A 12,926-nucleotide genomic window follows, 5' to 3' on the forward strand; every position below is an offset into this window, starting at 1 on the left:
ATTCTTGCCATGGGAAGAAAAGAAAGAGTGGTGTGAGAAGTACCTCAGGGCACATTTCAGGTGGTGTCCCACAGCTCCACGACATGGAGCCCTGAACATGGGGCCATGTATAAACCATTTCTCTTGTAGCTAATGGAGAGAGCTTGCTTTGTCACAACCAAACTAAGCCTGGGGCAAACATGACAAATTGCCCTCTGAGGCGCTCTCATCCACTCAAGGGTGAATCTGCAGGATGAGCTGAGATAGGTGAATATGCATCTATACCAGGGTGAGACACGTCCTGCTGTTCATGCACATCTGCACTAGTTCCCCATCTGCAAAGCGAGGAGGAACATGGCTTTTGTTCATTCCCATGCTTTTCTCCTCTCTTATGAACCCTTTGGAGCACAGGTTGTTGCGCCCCACGTTCCTCACCTGAACGCAGCACAATGGGGCAGGGTGCTCGTGTGATAAATCCTCACCAGAAGTAAAAAAAAAAAAAAAATCAAACCAAACACAAGAACCCATTGTGTGAGACTCTTACACCTCACAGGCCATCCTTGGTTGGCAGCGGTACCCTGAGAGGGAAGGTGACTTTCCCAGGCAGGATGCTGGTGAACAAAGGACAATGAAACCCAAACTGGACTTACCTTGTTCATTCATCACAGGCTCCAAAAATCGGTGCTACAAATAAATCACAGATGGCTGATTGAAGCATTTCTGGACAGACGCATGGATGATAATGTGCTTTTTGATTAGTTTGCTGCAGTCAGCCTTGGCTTCAGTGAGGTCTCAGGTCTCCATGGTCCCTCATCAGAAGTGACATAAAGCCACAAGGTCACGTAAGTACTCCTCTCCCTGTAGGAGTCAGCGAGCAAGGCCTTGCCTTGTACATTCACCTGGACACAGGCATTAAGGCTACAGGCCTTATTAGCCTTTTCCCACTAGCATCATAAAAATAAATAATCAGACAAACCCCAAATAAAAGACCTGTATTAATTAAGAGCAAACTTCCATGTGGAGAAAAGTGGAAGAAAGGATTGTTGGTTTTTTTCCCAGTCTGGAAATTCTGGAGGTGCTTTTATGTTTTTTCCCCCAAAGAAGTTAGGACATGTCTTAGCGTTTCTGAGCCAGCCCAAGTGTCCCTCTTGGAGTGCAATGTACAAGTCACTGGGAAATGCTTGGGGGTGGTGGAGGTGAGGGCAGAAGACCTACACTATAGCCATGCAGTTTAGTGGCTGCCTCTTGACATAAAGAATACTCCATTTCTGTTGTTGGAAAGCTGCATTTTACACGTTACTGACTTGATACCTCTGAGACCCCAACCCACAGTGAAGCAATTAGTATTGCACCATAATATTAAGGTAAAGAACAAGTTCAATAGTTTAGTTGCAAACGCACAGTAGGGAGGGAGAGATATCCAATTAACATAGTACTTCTATGGCACTGGAAAATGCATGTGGTTCTCCTAGGAGCAGCCTCGTGGCCTCACCAGCACTGCAGCAAAAACAGCAGCCTAGCTGGAGGAAGGGGCAATGCAGACAACCCGTGAATCTCCTTTTCTGGATATTTTTGTAAGAAAAGATCTTTTGCTTTGGGATGCCACTTTCCAGAAAGTGCTGTGCTTGTGCATCCCTGTCCCTGCTTCCCTCCCCCAGCAGCCTTTCCTTGCTGATAGGAGCTTTGAAGAACCACGGGTGCTCCCTTGTGAAAGGCAGAAGCAGGGCTTCATCTTTAGCTCTGCACACAAGCTCCGCCGTGCTCCCCCACCAGCTGCTTCCCTGCTCACTGACCCCCCCCACAGAGAAAAGCTTTTCTCAACAGGCACACCAGGAAGCAGATAGGTCTGCAGCTGAGCAGTGGGTCGCTTGGCTTTATCACTAGCAAATAGGTCGATACTTTGCTCGTGTGTGTGTACACAGCCCCCTCGGGTCACCAAAACATATGCCCTGCACCACAGTTCAGCGGGCTCTGACGAGTGCCAGCCATTCAGCTTGGTTGTGGTGGCTGAAGGCAGCGCCCTGCTGGGCTGCAGTTCTTACCTCCAAAAATACTCTGTATATCTTCTCAAGGTGATCGGCTGGGGCTCCGGTCTAATCAGACCGTTTCCCCTTTTATCTCTCGTGGATCTGTCCAAGCAGCTCTGGAGTCCGTCAGCCCCGTGATATCATTCCTTGGCACAGCCGCCGGCGGCTTGATTTTTGCCAGTATTAATCCTGTAAACACTCGCAAGAAATCACAGCGAGCCCTTGGGGAAGCGCTTTTTCCTCCTCCCCTCCAGAAAAGCTGCCCATCCTTCACAGCTCACGCAGCCACAGACAGCCAAGGAGGAAGAGGAGGAAGCAGAGGCTGAAGGGGGAGCAGCAGGACAGCTGGGGAAGGAGGACCGAGCTGCGGTTTTTCCTGGCGTGATGGAGCAGCGAGGACAACCTCAACGATGGCGGAAAATAAACAAGTCCGGGGATAAAGGTGCCAGCTGGGTTCTCTGCCAGTCTGTTGATTTCTAATATTTTATTTTCCTCTCTTTGTTGATGCGTTTGTTGAAAAGGCTTTTCCTTGATGTGTCAGAAGTATTGCGAAGCACAGGGCAGCCAACACCCAGCTGGGACCAACCCTAACCTGGCAGCGTTGGTCTGGTTACTTAAGCAAACGAGGCTTATGGGATTTTGAGGCATGTATCTATCTATGTTTCCTTTTCCCTGCCCTGCAGATAACTCTGAGCCTGCTCCTTGTTTGCAGACTAACCTAACCGAGGGCAGTTAGCTCAGACAAATTAAATTTCTGTGAGTTTCTTGAAAATGCTTGGGCAGACAAATGGGCAAACAAGTCTTAACACGTTCAGAGGGTCTGGCTGCAGCCTGATCCCAGCCCTGACATGGCAAAAGCCACCTGATGAGCAAACTGGAGCCCACCGAGGGCTTGCAGGATGCTCAAAGAAATGTGGAGAGATGTAGTCCACACTCCTCTCATCCCAATTGTGCTTATGCTGCCGGTGATGCCACACCACGTGGACCTGGCGTTAACGAACAAGGAAACACAGATTGTTGCCAGTGCAAGTTTTGGTCCCCATCATACCAGGAGCCTGTAGCATCACTGAGAGGTTCCTCACCTCAAGTCTCCTGTGGGTGGAGAGAACCCAGAGACGCCAACAGGACAGAAGCTTTGAGCTGCCATCCCTCCCAAACCTTACATGCAAGGAAGAGAAGGAAGGAAAACCCCTCTCCAAGCACTGTAAAGATTTTATTGTAAGCAAACCTCCAAGAGCACTTTGGGAGCCGGGGTGATTAACATTCCTTAACGAGGAAGGTGGGGGTGGAGGGGGAGCTGGGGAGGGGAGACACAACACCCTCTTGCGGGTCCCACCTTCCCACCTAATCCCCCCCTTGCCATCTGGCAGATTTACTGGCCCCGGTAACGTCGCTCCCACTGATATAATGAGGAATTGCAGGCTGTGCTATGTTTCCTCATGAATTTTGCTTCCCTGCCAGAAAAGTTCAGGGCTGGGTCAGGTTTTTATATAAATTTATGTATATAAATATATATATACACATATATTTCTTCTTTCCAGGTGATTTCCACCTCTCCCCATCTAAGGGCTCATTCATCCTCACCTTCCCTTCTCACTGGTTTCTTCACTGTTTGCTTGGGCTGGGTTAGGGGAAATAATCAAAGGACCAAACCACCCACCCAGCCCCTCCAGGGCTGTTTGTGAAGGGCGGGAATGGTCCCACAGCCGGCCTCTCCGTGCCATGGGCACCGCGGGCTCACCCATGGGGCGGCAGCCTGCCCTCACCCTGTTTCCACCCAGGGGACGTTAATTCAATCGAGCTCAGCTCCGGCTTAACGGGCTGAAAAGGAAAGGTGGCTGGCTGGGACTTCAAACGGTCCCCTCCCTCTCCCCAGCCCACTTTCACAGGGTCACAACCAGAAGGGGACATGCCCCAGCCTCCTAAATCACTGCTCGCTGAGCCTCTGCTCTGCTGATTTATCCAGCGCCTGCATCCACCGGTCCTGCTCGAGACAGGCTGCTGGGAAGGGTCCGCAGCAGTGCCGCAGAAGGGATGGCCAAACACCTCTGCTCCAGAAACAGACAGCTCTGAGAGAGGGAGCTGCAGCAGAAAAATGAAAAATCCTTTGCTCTGTGCCACCTCTGGGTGTGCTCACCACCACTGCCTCCATTGACTGAGCTTGGAGCTGTGCGTGCTATCAGAATGGGGAGAAAAGGGCTTTTATCGTTCCATGGGGATTTGGGGAAGGAAACACAGAGAGCGAGGCTCAGAGGACAGAGCTCTGCCAGGCAGGAAACAAGCACAAAAACCCTTGGGCACAAAGTGGCAAAGTGCATGACCTGACAGGTGAAAATCACCTTTTTCCTTCAGCCCATATCCACACCATCCACCCCCCCCGCCCCCCGCAGCATCTCTGTACTTACCTCAAACCCTCCCTCATTTGCAAAAACATTTCAAGCTACAATATTTTTGGAGTAGTGACTATCCAGATGAAAAACACAGCAAGGAGTTTTGAAAATAACCACATCCCAAAATTCACCTGAACAGTGGAGTTGCTCCCCCCGGCCAGCAGCAGGCTGCTGAGCCCAACGGCAGCTTTCTAGGGAAGGTCTCAGCTTCGTGGCTCCTGCTCACATCCCGCCCGCACAGAGCGTGGCCACAGCCACAGTAAGAGGTGCCCAAGCCCCTTTTTGGGGACAAGAAACCCAAGATGTGTTTCTAAGTGAATTATACCTGCCTGGTGGGAGATGCACTTTGCTCAGAGGACTTTCCCAGATGAAAGCCTATTGTCTGGACACAAATAGGATTTTGAATCTGCATTTCATCTGTCTTCTACTTTAGATCTCAAAAAAAAAAAAAAAAGCAAGGTTGGCACCATTGCCACATGGCAGTGGCTTCATAAGGTGTTGCTTTCCCATGCCCAGTATTACAGAAACACTTTCTTGCTGGTATTTTCCTGCTAATTCTTTCCTACCAGCATTAAATGAGAGGTGATTTTGAGACACATCTTAGCGTTGTTTCCTGTGACAAGGAGATGACTTGCTTTCCTTGCGGCTGGGAGACCTGATGGAGCCAGTCCAGAGGGACATCCCACCCAGGGGAAACAGCCACCACCTGCATCCCCATTCCCTGTTCCTCCTGCTGCCTGAGACCCCCAGAATCCCCCTGCCAGCCTGAGCAGGGAGAGCACCATCATACCATCACCTGTCCGGCCATGAACGCACAACCAAGACACACCGGACTGGAGCCTGAGAGATTGTTCAGTGTCCCCAAAAGCAGCAGCACATCCCCAGTGCTTTGGCATTGCAGGAAACCCCTTGGAAGTGGTGAGGATGGTTGGCACCCGCTGCATGCCAGTTATCATGACTCCCCAAAACACACGAGGAAGCTGCTGATTTACGGGTAGGAAAGCTGGGGCACAGGGCAGGGACGTGCCCTCTCCACGTCGGGAGGTGAAATCGGAGACTGGAGTTTCTGGCTGATTCCCTGCTCCAGCCCGTGCTGTCCCATATTTTCAGGAACACGTTCTTGACCACGGAAACCTGGATCACACCCTCTGGGAGGGGAAGGAAAGGACTTGCTGTACTTGAGACAGTCCAGCTCCTTTGTGAGCGGAGAGACAGACTTTTTTAAAGACGTTCTTGTTAAATATGAGGCTGTTCCCCTGTAAGAGCAGCAGGAGCCTTTGCCTCTCCAAACACCATCCCAGAACAAGTCACACACCTCCTCACCAAAGGCTGGCTCTAAGCTGTCTTTTCCCACAATTTCAGAGTTTTACGGTCAGTGTTCCTCATTTTCCATGTCATTAATCTCCATGGGCCACTGTTCCAAGCAGGCTGGAAGCCAGGTCCTGCCAGACAGATTTCAAGTGAAATCCAAGTTGTCTGGAAAAAAGAAAAAAAATCAACTAAAAATTTGAAAAGCACGTGAACCAGAAGCTGGCTCTCACCAACTGCCCAGCAGGGCTTGTGCAAGGCTGCCCAAGCCAACAGATGGTTTGGTGGCAGCGTACCTCTTTTCATTTCACTTGACTTTTCCAGCAACCAACCAACCAAAATATGAAGTGTTCTCTTGGGCTAACATCTTTTAGTTTGCCCAGGAAAAAAGACTGGGAGATTATTTTTGATTTTTTTTTTTCAGTAGAGATTTTCTTGCTTTGAGAACTTCCATTGAGCACTGTAAGCCAATACATTTTTCAGAACATTTTTTCACAGCAATTTTTAATTTCCTCTGTTTGGCTTTTGTCTGAGCAGCGCTGCCATCAAACTCCAGTTCCCCACGGTCCCACAGCTGAGGAAGAGACAGGCAAATCTTCTTTCAGACAGGGAAAGGGAAAAGCAGAAAACTGTCCTGCAGCTGGACAAGGGGGAAGACCAAAATTACCTCACTCCTGCTGAGTGAGATAATTATCTCTAGAGCTGTCTCACTGCCATCACCACCAGCCAAAGCTTCCACAGGTTGCCCATGCCTGGAGGCAGTTTGTCTCTGCTCTGGAGGATGAGGCTCAGCTCCTTCCGCAGGTGACTCATAGCTTGCCTTAGTTATTTATTTATTTTTGGCAATTACTGCAAATCTGAGACTCTAGGCAGGAGGTCTGCCTGCTGTTGGGAGGTCATTTGCTCTCGGGAACTTCTCTCCAGCACCTCCACCCCAATGAGGTGGCCCTCGGGGTTTTGGCGCGGGCTTTGTTCAAGCTCCCTGCAGACCACTGAGCTCATGCCAACGCCACTTGGCCATCCTGGCTGGCAGGGCTGGCTCCCTGCAGTGAGCGCTCGGCAGGTACCTGCTGGCTGCCCCGCCGATGAACTTGGGAAACGAGCTGCTCTGGACCCCAGGACAAAGATCAAGGCTCCCTGTTTTAGACTAGTGGGAGGTTGGGAGCCGTGAAGTTGCGTGTTTGTGTGTTATTTTCCTCCCTCCAGAAACAAACGCCAGCACAGCTCAGCTAGAGGAGTTTTATGGCACTGCCCCAGGAATAAATTGCTAAACAGACCGGCAGCACCAGCACTTTGAGCTGGGATCCTTCGGAACAGGGGCTCTGACAGACTGTGGCGTGATCCATCGCGCCTCCGCGCCAGCTCTCAGAGTGAATCCGAGATGGGCTTCGGAGGAATCCTAATGGGATCTGCAGATACTTCACTGCTCCGGTCGGATTGCTCTTCCTCCCCCCCCTGCGTCCTCCCAAGCCCCTTCAAAACAGAGCTTGGAAGCAGCCCGTGATACTTAAGTCCTTAAGTCCTGCCTTTCTCGACTCATAAAGGGAACCAAAAGGAATTGTTTTGAAATAACAGTGCAAATCAAATTACCCGTCACAGATAAGGGGGAGAGAGGTCAAATATGAAAAGGCTTTAGATGAAAGAAGAATTAGCCTGCAACCCGCAAGGAATAACTCAATTCAAGTCTCATTTTCAGCACCCCCAGAATCTGGCGCAACAGAGGTCCCTAATGAAGCCCAACAGATAAACCTGGCCAAGACAATTTGTTATACCGCCGAACACAGAGCCATTTACCCAACCACATGCTAAGCATCAACCGTCCCATAAAACGGGAAAAGTATATCAGCGTATTAGAAGCCGTCATCAATCAGCACGGAGGAAACCAGGCAGCCCTGATCGGGTTCCAGCCGGCGCTATGGGAAGCCGCCCTGCGGGGCGAGCTCGCAGCTATGCGGCAGCCCCACTGCATCCCTCCGAGCTGTGGTTCAGGAGCTGTGACCCTGCTGCGGGCATCCCTGGGCTCCTCGGCCAAAAAAAAAGCCAGGGGGATGCTAGGCTGCCGCACAGACTCCCTCCTCTTGGCTGCATCAGCATCTGCCCAGCACTCATCAGGTTTGGGACACTCCTGGGGCTCCCAGCAGCGTTTTTCCATAGTTTCTGCTTCAACTTGTCCCCCTTCACGACCACCACCTTTCCCGAAGGTGTATTTTACCCCCTTTGGTTCTAATCTTTGTTCTCCCAGAGCGCAGCAGAAAATGATTTGAGACCAGAGGATGCCCTGGAGCCCAGCACAGCCCTGCCGTGGCTGGGCTCAGTGGCCAGGCAGGGACCCTCATCAGCGCCGAGCCCAACAGCCTGGGTAAACAGGCCCCAGAGCCACCCAGAAATTCCTGCCGCTCACCACCGAATGACCCGAGCTGGCTGAAACGCAGTTGCTAAGCTCGTGCTGCCTCTATTATTCACGGGGATTGGGGAGGATTTCAGAAATTGCTCTACGCAGTGGGGAAAGAGGGATTTTTTTTTTTTCTTCTTCTTCTCCTTCAAACTAAAACACATAATTGAAGAGTGAAATTTTGAAAGCTTTCTCAAGGACTCTGGATATTTAATCCCCTTTAAAACTCAGGAATTGCTCCCCATTCCCTTCCTCATCTAATGGAAAACAGGTCTCTTGTTCCTGCAGGACCTCTGTAACTGCTGGCCATTTGAGAGCTCTGCTTTGATACAAACGCACTGTACCCTCTGTACACGCATTCCCAAATAAAATAAAAGCTTTTTTTTTTTTCCTTTAAAATACATTGAATTTGCAGATTCCATACCTTTTCTCCTTGGGATCGAGGAACAAATAAATGAAAAAAAAATAGATGAAATCCACTCAAAGGGGGCAGAATGAAATAGATAAGGGGCTCATCAATCTGCAGCTTGCACACACAGCCGCTCTGGCTGTGCCACCAGACCTGTACAGGAGGAAATGTTCTCCCTGAAGCTACTCCGCATGCAATGCATCCACTTTTTTGGGTGGTTTTCATGGAAGCCTTGCACATCTGGGGACTAGCAGCAGCTTGGCCAGGCAAAGAGGTGCTGCAGCAGGGGGGCAATGCATGCCACAATCTTTTGTCAACCCTTGTTATTGACACTGAAGCAATTAGCATGCTTTAAATTTGGGGAGCGAGGAGAGACCAGGCATGGGCTCCCCATGGCTCACCTAGAGAAGCGTGTGGTCTCCTTCTGGGCTCTGAAAGCAGAGCCCTGGCTGGTCCCGGAGGGGAGGCAGGTCCCAGGTCTGCAGTCTCCTGGCCAAGCACCAGCTGCTCCTGCACCAGTCCCAGGCCTTGTGGGCACTCTCAGGTTTAGGAACCATAGGAGGATGAGCACAAAATTCAAGAGACAAATCCCTGTGCAGGCAAGGATTTCAGTGAACACGAACAACGGAGGCTGGAGGACTTCGCTGCAGGCAGGCTGCTGGAAAGCAGAAGTATCAAACCACAGCAGTGCACAGGGAAATAACTTCCCAATGACAGGCTTCCAGAGGGCTCATGGGACAGTTCAGGCAGGAAGGGCACTCAGGAGGTCTCCATCCCAACCCCCTGCTCAGAGCAGGGTCAGCTGTGACCAGGTTGCTCAGAGCTTTATCCAGCCTGGTCTTGAAAACCTACGAGGATGAAGACCACACAGCCCGCCAGACTTAAATAATGAGTGCTTAAATAACGAAGGGCCCTTCCACAGCTGCATGCATTGGTGTTGCAGAGTGTTTGGAAAGCCCCATCACTACCTGCCTGCCTAAGGAAAAACCGTACAGGCACCCACCAAGACCTACTCATGAGGAAGACTGCTGAGGTGAGGGCTGGGGTACACAGCCTTGGCCAGAGGTGCACAGCCCTGAGGATTTCCACATCCTTACAACTAGAAATCCCACAGTCGGACCTGATAAGTGCCCCAGTACACACAGAGATGATCCATTCTCCCTCGAAACCTGTAATTAGTTTTTCCAGACTTGCTTCTTCCCTGCTGAAGCCTTTCATTAGCACAGCCTGTGAAAGACTTTATTTGCACAGCTATGAAATATGAATATATTCTCCATCCTCAGCAGGAACTGTTTTTGCTAAGTTACGCTGTTGTAAAACAAGAGCAGACTGTGACTTCCCCACAGCCTAAGAAGGTTTCTTTTTTTCTTTCACAATTATTAAAATATATTCTGTGTTATCCTGGGACCAAGCAGCAATGCACAGCCCTGCTGAGGGCCTGGTTTTCTTGCATTTCCAGAGATTTGCCAGCTTTTGCTGGTCCCTGAGCATCTCAGAGCAATGGCCATCCAGCACATTTGCTCAGGAGAAAAGAGGACCTTGAAGCCAATGGAGGCAAGAAGTCCGATCTCAGGAGGCTTCCAAGCACAGCTGGGGCACCTCAGATCAATCTTCTTGTCTTTTTTTTTTTAAACCAGTCAGCTCTGAAATTGCTGTATTGCCCTGAGCTTGCTCATTTGTGCTTAATACAACTTTCCACGTGCCATGCTGGGCACCACGATGTGATCCAACACCTGCAGGGCTCTGAATGGAGCACTGAATCATAAAATCAGAGAATGGCTCAGGTCGGAAGGGATCTTAAAGACCATCTAACTCCAACCCCCTGCCGCAGGCTGCTGTTCTGCCTGCAGGTTGGAGAGCCAAGCCTGCACTTAGCCAGCACACCCAGGACTCGCATTAGGGTGGTCACATCTTCATTAAAAACCTGCAGCCATCAGCCCATCCCACTGTATGGCTTTATCAGCAGATGCCACCAACCCTTTGGGGCTACCTTGGAAAATGTGCGGTGTTACTGCCCAGGGCAGCTTTGTGGATTACACTTACATCTTGCATGTTCCATCCAGGCAGGGAGAACAAACGCATTCCCAACCCCCCAAATGGGCTTTAGAGCAGCCCGTAAGAGGATCAAACATGCACCAGCCCCAGGAGAAAGTTTCCACTCAGCACAGAGCCAAATCCCATCGTAAAACCAGGACGTATTGCTGGCACAGGCTGAACTCTTGCCCCCCGTGCGCTCAGGCTGTGCATTTAATATTGGACCCTATTCTTTCCCCTGCAGCACTCCTGTTCCTGCAGGGACCTTTGTTTAAAGCACAAAGTCTTGACTCGTTGCCCAGAGTGAGGAACAGCCTCTTCCTCCTTTAAGAAAGAGAAAATTCAAGAAAAATGCCACCTAAGCACAGAAGGAGAAGGGGAAAGGACATCCAGCCCCAGCCCAGTGCCGCTGGGCAGCCCCCAGTGCTGCTGCTCGCAGGTGCCCCAGGAACCACCGCAAAGGGGCCAGGGCATGCTCGTTTCAGCACACCGTTATTTTCTTTAGGATTAACAGATTTCTGGCTATAAAAATTTCCATTGCTAAAGCAGCAGTTATTGAAGTACATTATTTCCCGCAGAGACCCCAGCGCGGATGCCACACGGCTGCGTTTAGCCCTCCCCGCTGCATCGTGTCAGGTTTACATCCACGTGTTCACGCCGAGCAGCGAGCCCAGAGCATTTCAGGCGAGATTAGGCAGCTCTGGATCACAGATGCATTCGCAGGCCTGACACGTCAACACTCACGGGCCAGGTCCTGCTCCCCAGCAAGCTGCATGCCTGGGGCTGGACTGGCAGGTTTTAACCGGGGGATTTGGATAAGCAAAAAGCACTTCTGCAGATGCAGATAATCAGATCCTGTTGGTCCTAGTGATGCCAAAGGAAGCGCTATCACAGGCTACCCTCCAAAACATCCAGCGCGTTTAAACAGCCTCCCTCCATCCCTCTAATTTGCAGGGTCTCAAAACCACCACTCAGCAATGAATATTTATCAGAGCCCGAAGCGCACATTTGGCTTCGCAGAGCGAGACCTGGGGCTTCTTAAAGGATTAACAGCCTCTGACAAGCGCACTGCACGGAAACTGAAATCGTGTGCGAGACACCCCGCCCTGCCACGAAAGCAACCCCTTTCCTCGAGGCTGAAGGAGCTGGGCCGGGTCGCTTGGTGGTGGGATTTCACCGCAGCTGATGGACTCCCCCAGCTCCTGCATGACCCTTCCCGATGCGATGCTCTGTGCTGGCATGTGGGGTTATTGCAGTCCGCTGCCAGCCCCTCGTGGTCCCTGCCTGCAAATAGTGTGGTGCCACCTGCCAGGACACTGAAGCCAGGAGTTGGTCTCTAGGTTTTGACTTTTCCCTGTATACTGCCTCATGAACTACTCGCAGGCTGAGACACTACTCTGAAGGGCAGATGGCATCAGGCCTGTCCCTTTTGTGCTCTGCAGCAGTTCCCATATGATGGGCAAATCTTCCTGCAGAGCTACACGAGCCTTAGCTTAGACAGGTGCCCCAGGACTTGTCTTCATCCAGGAAGGAGGCAATGAAAGTACAGGATATCAGATCCAAAGTGTAGCTGGTTGCCTTGAAATCAGAGGATGGTTGTTTGACATGCATGGGGAAACTTGACTTTAGGTGGTTCAGAGAGCTCCAGACACAAGGATGATATGGAGGCTAAATAGAAGACAACCATGTCTGAATGAGCCCATAAAAGAAAAAGGGTGAAACTGCTTAACTCGTCTGAACTTGAGAGGAACACTGAGAACCTCAGGGAGATCCTCAGTCCTGGTCCTGGGCAAATCCAGGGATGAATCCAGGTCCTTCAAGCCAGGATCCTTGTGCGAGTGGAGCCAGCAGTGCTCCCAAAAGCCAGCTATGCCTCACCACCTCCTCTCTCCTGAGGACGAGACTATCCTGGGTGTTTGTGGCTTCATTTGCAGTCACTGGGAAAACGGCATGTGCCTGTGGGGTGGGAAGGTGGGCTTCCAGCCCCACTGTCCTCACCCTGCAGAGGTGCCATGGGGCTGCGTGGACGCGTTACGGCTCATGATGTTCAGCTCTGGCTGAACAACGGCTCTCACCTCTCAGACAAGTGTGGAGGATCTGCTCCACGAGGCACGGACAGCACCTGCGGGTCGGTGGCAGAGTCTCCCCACCAGCCTTGCACAACGGGGCGGAACAGGACAGGAAACCTACACCCAGCCGCCCTCAACACGCTCCTGCGAGGAAAACCAACATACCACAGCGAAGCAGTGACAACTACAGAAAGGCTTAATAGTGCAGGACTCAAAGTGTCGGTTTTTCTCTCTGTTGATTTTCCTAGTTAAGTCACTCAGTCCTGCCTTCTGGGGGGAAATTCAGCAGCTTTCACAGACTTGTTGCTGGACATTCAA

At 51.1% G+C, this 12,926-nt stretch overlaps 1 long non-coding RNA gene across 9 annotated transcripts in view; it reads right to left on the reverse strand.

Moving 5' to 3' along the window:
• The window catches only part of LOC308197954, a 28,799-nt gene extending 19,005 nt beyond the window's left edge, over positions 1-9,794 (reverse strand). For 4 of the 9 annotated variants that reach the window (XR_013953466.1, XR_013953467.1, XR_013953468.1 and 1 more), the window contains exons 1-2: positions 8,907-9,794; positions 630-5,872 (exon numbers count right to left, since the gene is read on the reverse strand). This is a non-coding gene — a long non-coding RNA (uncharacterized lncRNA). Of the gene's footprint in view, positions 1-629; positions 5,873-8,906 lie in introns of those variants that run through there. The other 5 variants (XR_013953470.1, XR_013953472.1, XR_013953465.1 and 2 more) reach the window with 3 other exon arrangements.
• Positions 9,795-12,926: the final 3,132 nt, after the last annotated feature.

The sequence above is a fragment of the Anser brachyrhynchus genome (assembly GCF_964034855.1).
Source record: "Anser brachyrhynchus genome assembly, chromosome: 7".
Classification (NCBI taxonomy): domain Eukaryota; kingdom Metazoa; phylum Chordata; class Aves; order Anseriformes; family Anatidae; genus Anser; species Anser brachyrhynchus.